General features: G+C 36.2%; 1 long non-coding RNA gene across 1 annotated transcript; it reads left to right on the plus strand.

Moving 5' to 3' along the window:
- Positions 1 to 945: 945 nt before the first annotated feature.
- On the plus strand, positions 946 to 5,525 carry LOC143693504 (uncharacterized). The gene is made up of 3 exons (XR_013181228.1): positions 946 to 1,075; positions 4,254 to 4,368; positions 4,479 to 5,525. It is a non-coding gene; the product is annotated as an uncharacterized LOC143693504 (long non-coding RNA).
- Positions 5,526 to 5,745: the final 220 nt, after the last annotated feature.

The raw sequence follows: 5,745 nt of genomic DNA on the forward strand, positions 1-5,745 counted from the left end.
CCTATGAGAAATTTTTGAAGCCCAAGCAAAACCAAAAAAAGAAAAAAAAAGGTTGAAAGAACTGTGCCTATTATTTTGAAACTCTGAAAGACAAAGGAAGGACTGGAGAATTTTCTGAGATGCTAAAGGGCTTTAAATTGATTCATGTGATCAACTATTCCACATAGTCAGTGGGCCAAAGAAAAAAGAAGCTATTTAATTTGAAGGAAAGATGGCTGGAAAGTTTATATCAAAAATTCTTTCTCATTGTTAAAATTGTGGAAATCCAGAAGAGGCTGCTTTAAGGATCTGGTGACATCAGAGATTTTTGAAGAAGAGCTGAAACAAATGCTAGGGATGGGCTGGGAATACTTCAAAATATCTCACAAGCCTTAGTCACTTTCCAGTCCTTCATTCTTATGATTTTTGACTGTCTCTACTGTCTGTAGTTACAATCTGTAAATTTAAAAGGAGGATATGATATTCTTAATAATATGCCAGAGGGCCTCATTAAACCTGTCATTGCAAGACTGGCCATCTTAGCATTGGATAAGCTCTGTGGAGCCCCAATTCATTTTTGAGAAAAACAACTTCAGTCATCTCTAGCTGGACTATCCCTATTTTTTCATCCCAGGAAGAGTAGTTCTGTGAGCAGGGGTTGGAATCAGAATCATGTTCCCCATGTGTCCTCCAGAATCAGAATTCCCCTTTCTTGCTCTCCATATTGTTTCCCAGTTCTTTGCATTTTGCTGCAAATGAGACATGAAAAATGCCTTTAGTTTTGTGTAGGTTTTTTTCTTTTTTTTATAGAGGCACATGCAGCTACTCTGGAAGGGAGAGGGGCAATGATCATTACCCCTTGAGACTGGCAGCTGTCAGGGGTTCTTTTCTCTCTGCTTTTGGGAGGTATTCCAGTTATGGAGCTGCAGCAAGAGGAAGGGAAGGCACCACTCCTTTTCTTTCATTGTTTGGCTGTTTTAATAGCCTTTCTGCAGCAACATGGAGGATAAAATTCCTGGGTACTTGTTAGATCAAGCCTCTTTTGGGCTTGGATTCAAGGATATTCACTTTGGAAGAAATTCCGCCCCTGCAAAAGGTAGGTTTCATTTAATAGCCTGTTCAACCATATTGACAGAGTTTCTAAGCAGTAAAAGACGTGGGCATCTGTGTGCAAGATTCTAGTCAGAAAATTTGAGGGATTTATGGCATTTCAGGCATATAAATGCTATTTTGGGTGACAACCGTACTGATTTATTTTTCTTTTATTTTCTGTACTTTGCAGCAAAGACAGCATCTCCTGCCATGTCATGTGAAATGCCTGCTTACATCTGCAAGGCAAGGGCTGTTTGGACTTTTTTCCCATTCAGGCAGTAGCACACATACCCACATTTCTAGAATACAGTACTGACGTCACCCTGTGTCAAGTTGCATAAATATACTCTGCAGAGAGGGGAAGGTGACAGATACAAGCAGTTTTTATTATTGAAGTATGTAACAGTCTATAGCCATCAAAATTCTATCTTAGGGGTCCAGGAAGGATTCTTGCTTAAATTTTCAAGGTTAATGAGCTTTTCATAAGCATCATTTGCATGTGTGTAATAAAATAATTCTTTTAAGCCCACAATGATTCAAGCTATTATTTTGTCTCCCTACTACAAAATTCTTGGGTTTGATTGTTATGAAGGAATGTTCATTATTCTAGTAGTTGAATTTATGACAATTACTGTATTGCTTTATTTGACAAGAAAATTCATTAGTAGCATAGTTTTCTGTTTCAAACTGAACAAGAGAATTCAATCCTAGATGAAAGATAGGCAAAATGAGATATCTGTGATCACTAGTCTTAATCTCTGCGAGGAGATTTTAGATTTCTGAATGTTTAAAAAATGCACACCAACAATAAAATGAATGAGAATCTAAATTTATATTACTAGGAAGCAGCAGAAATTTTCTGTATTTAAAGAACAGCTTTCAATTTCAAATCAAAATAATAGCTGCAGCAAAAGAAAAGGAAAATGGAAAAATCTTGGAAAAATAAGTAAATCTAATAAAATAGATAGGACTTGTTTAACTGTTTGAGTAGTGTATAAAGATTTAAATATTGCAGGTAAACATCTATTGGCAGCCAGGACTGTGAGGCCCTGACTTACTAGCACTAAACTGTGACCCAGCATTCAGAATATCTGGTTCTGGAAATATAGCTACACGCAGAAATAACCTCTGTGGTTTTTCTAGCTGTGAAATAGTCCTAAAATAAATTCTTACAAGATTAGAAGGACTTCTCTGATATAGCATTTCTTTCAAATTAATACAATGACTATTGTTTCAATTGAGGTATTGCATGATTTGCTTTGCTTCACTCCCTAAAACTTACTTCTGTCTGAAGGAAAGCTGAGCAGTGTATTACCTCAGCTACAGGTTGGCTTGCTCCGTGGTCTGGTGTATGGGATTTGTTTATCTCCTTGTTTTTCAATACTTAACCTTATGACTCAAGAGTCATTATGTGCCCAATTAACTTTGGTTTATATGCTCTCTGTGTTTTAAGTGTGCAGCATTGTTTCTGGAGAAAAATTACTTTTCTACAAAACTGGGATCGTTTCACCCAGCACAGGCCACCCTGAGATTATTACCTAATCATGGGTCAAAAGAGAACAGATGTTGCTGCTGAATGTAGGGTCGGGAGGGACAGATTTGGTGATGCAAGGCAGCAATACCTTAGCTTCTTTAAAATTGTGCCACATTCTTGAATGTTATTCAGGGACCTCTACAAGATAGAAAGAGTCTAAATTATCTTGGCCTACCACCTTTATTAATTGGAACTACCTTTTAATGATTCTCATGAAATTCATAAAGTTGGTGCCTGTAGTTTTCTTTTGGCTAAGAAACTGTTGAGAAATCAGACTACCAGAAAGTGCCCTGTATATAAGGCTATTTATTTTTGCATCTTCTTTTTTGTGACATATGTTGCTAAGATGATAAGACTTAAAAAATATCTTTTAGGAATCTGTAAATACAATTTTTGGGTTTTTCAATTTCTGCTCTTTAAATGCAGTATTTTGAAATAGTCATTACCTGACCATTATTCAGATTTTAAGGAGATGGTCCTTACTTGAAATGTATACATAACTTTAACATTGTATATTTATTTTGAAAGCTGCAGTTCATTATATTGTCTGAATTTATGTATTTATTTAGATTTTTGAAACAGAAAACATTCATTTGAACTTTTGCTTTTGACATGATATAGAATTTATCATAAGTGCAAAACTGAAAGTCACTCCTGCTGAAAAATCATTCCTTTGAACATTTCTCGTCTCACCCATTCTATTTTGTACAAAGTTCTGAAAAAAATAGTGTTATGCAATGTAATCTGGAGGCCATCAGAACCAGGCTATTTCAAGGTACTAGGAAAGTATGAATTTTTAGGGTGTGGAGCCTCCCCTGAGAATGGGCTGGGTCCTCCTCCTTTACATTCAATCTCTAAAGCTCCAGTCTGATTTCCCCTACTATACCCAAGTGAGTAAAGGTGGCCTTAGAGAACAGACAGGCTCCTTGAGGAAGCCTACAGTTGCCAATTCATTTGTGTGCCTGACAATCCAGCCAAATACTCTGCCTCTAGGCTATTCCACATCACTGTTTTTCTTTTTGGCTTCTTGAAATTAAAATAATGACTTTGTGTATAGTGATGTTTCAGATTCTTTCCAAGTAGTTGCAGGACTAAATGTCTTTCCTTTTGAGGGGAATGGTGTAAATGTGAAGACTGCCAGTACAGAAGTGAGTAGCCTGAAGAGCCTAACAACAGATGCATTCCAGTCATAGGTAAACCAAAATTTGATTTCTTATTCATAACAAGACATCCAACTGGGAAGAAAAAGAAACAAAACTATTTGCAAGACACCTTCAGACTTTCTTTTTTTCCCTCTGTGAAACTTAGATGAGAAGTGTCAGGATTATATGTAATGAAACTCTCAGCTAAAAATATGATAATCTTTTTAATGCAACAAAGGTTAAGCACATTAAATGGTGTCATAATTTTTCATCCCAAGAGAATGTATATGAAAACTCATGGAAATGTGATAATGGATTCTGATGTTGATGTATGGACCTTTTCCAAAATGTATAACCTCCTCCCCTCCATGCAAAGAAACTAGTGAGTATTACATGCTCAGGCAACAGATGTAATCCTTGTCATAAACATGCTTTTTAAAATTTGTCTGACTGCTTTCTCTTTTTGTTTAACTGTCTTTGCATGTGCTGGGCAATGAAAATTGAAGACATGCCTCCTGAAGAGGAAGTGTTTTTCCCCACTGTCAACCTCTTTGCATCCATTGTAATGTCATACAACTGACCTGAACCTACAAGCTGAAAGAAGAAATATACATGCCCTGGGTATGTAAGCAACTTTTCTCAATGAGGCAATAGTGAACCTCCCTGCTCTCTCCTTTTTTTTTTAAGGAAAAATCACTAGAGAACTGGTGTCTTTCTTCTTTTTATTGTAGCTGAGTAACAACTGGGAAACAAGAACATACAGCCACTTCAGAAATACATCCATAAGTCCCAAATCCATGGTGAACCAGAACCGTGAAATTTCCCTATGAGGGAAATGTCCTAAAACAAGTGATGAGACAAAATTATAGCTGGACTGTAAGTCTAGAACTTGCCATCATGTGTCTTCAGTAAGAACTGTTGTTGTAGTGTGCAGTTTAAGCCTTGGACACTTGCTTAGCAATGGAAAGCTTACCAGGATCTCTAAGTGGATCATTTCCTCTACAAAACAAAACAGCAATGAGCCAGATCTTCAAAAAGGAAAAAAAGAACACATCAGTAAGCACATAAAGTTTTTGTGGTATATGCTTAATTGTGAAGATTTTTTGCAAAATGTTTTACATTCTAACTGAATGCACAGGAAGATATTTCCTAATTCTAAACAAATAAGCATTCTTGAATTTTAAGTATTTCCAATTCTTAAAAACCAATTAGTAGTCAACAGAAATAAAACAGCCAAGTATGAAGAAAGGGTAAGTAGGAGGTTTTGTGCTACTGTTTTCCTATATGGCAATGCTGGCTTACAGTTCCTCATGGACTGTTTAGTCCTATAAAGATTTTCACAGTAGCAGAACACATATTATTAGCTACAAGCTTACTTGAAACTTAGCTGATGAAATTTATGTTTTCAAATGACTTTTTTTTTTCTGTTGCTTTGGTTTTAATTAAAAAAAAAATTGGGTTATATAGGGGTCTCTAGGGCCTCCTTGTCCAAAATTACTTTGGTGACAAAAGAGATCTTTGAGCATAAAAGCATATCTGCATCAACCCAACTGAACAGGTTACATGTTCAGCATTGAATTTCTATTCTAGGCTGACACCACAGGAATGAGTTGATATATTCACGTGGAAGTATAGAATGCTGTAAGTGTAGCAGAAAAGCCAAACAATGCATGCTTGGCCTGTGGGGTCCTTAGCATTGCAGAAGGGAGAAGATATCTTATTAGCAATGCTTGTTAAAGTCTGTTGAAATGAAGTATTCTAATAAAATCCATTCATAACTATGCCTAAAAAGAGAAGGTGACTTCGCGTACTTCATTTCCTTTTAATTCTCATGTTGGAGATGAGGAAAAAGTGAAAACTAAATTTATAGAGTCACACATTTTAACCTTAAATCTGTGTCTATCAGACATGAAATCTGTTTTACTACACAAGTCAGAGCATACCCACCTACTCTCCTGCTAAACGTTGTTGTGGGAATAGCTATTTTCTTATTTTGTG

Source organism: Agelaius phoeniceus, chromosome 3 (genome assembly GCF_051311805.1).
Source record: "Agelaius phoeniceus isolate bAgePho1 chromosome 3, bAgePho1.hap1, whole genome shotgun sequence".
Taxonomy (NCBI): Eukaryota; Metazoa; Chordata; class Aves; order Passeriformes; family Icteridae; genus Agelaius; species Agelaius phoeniceus.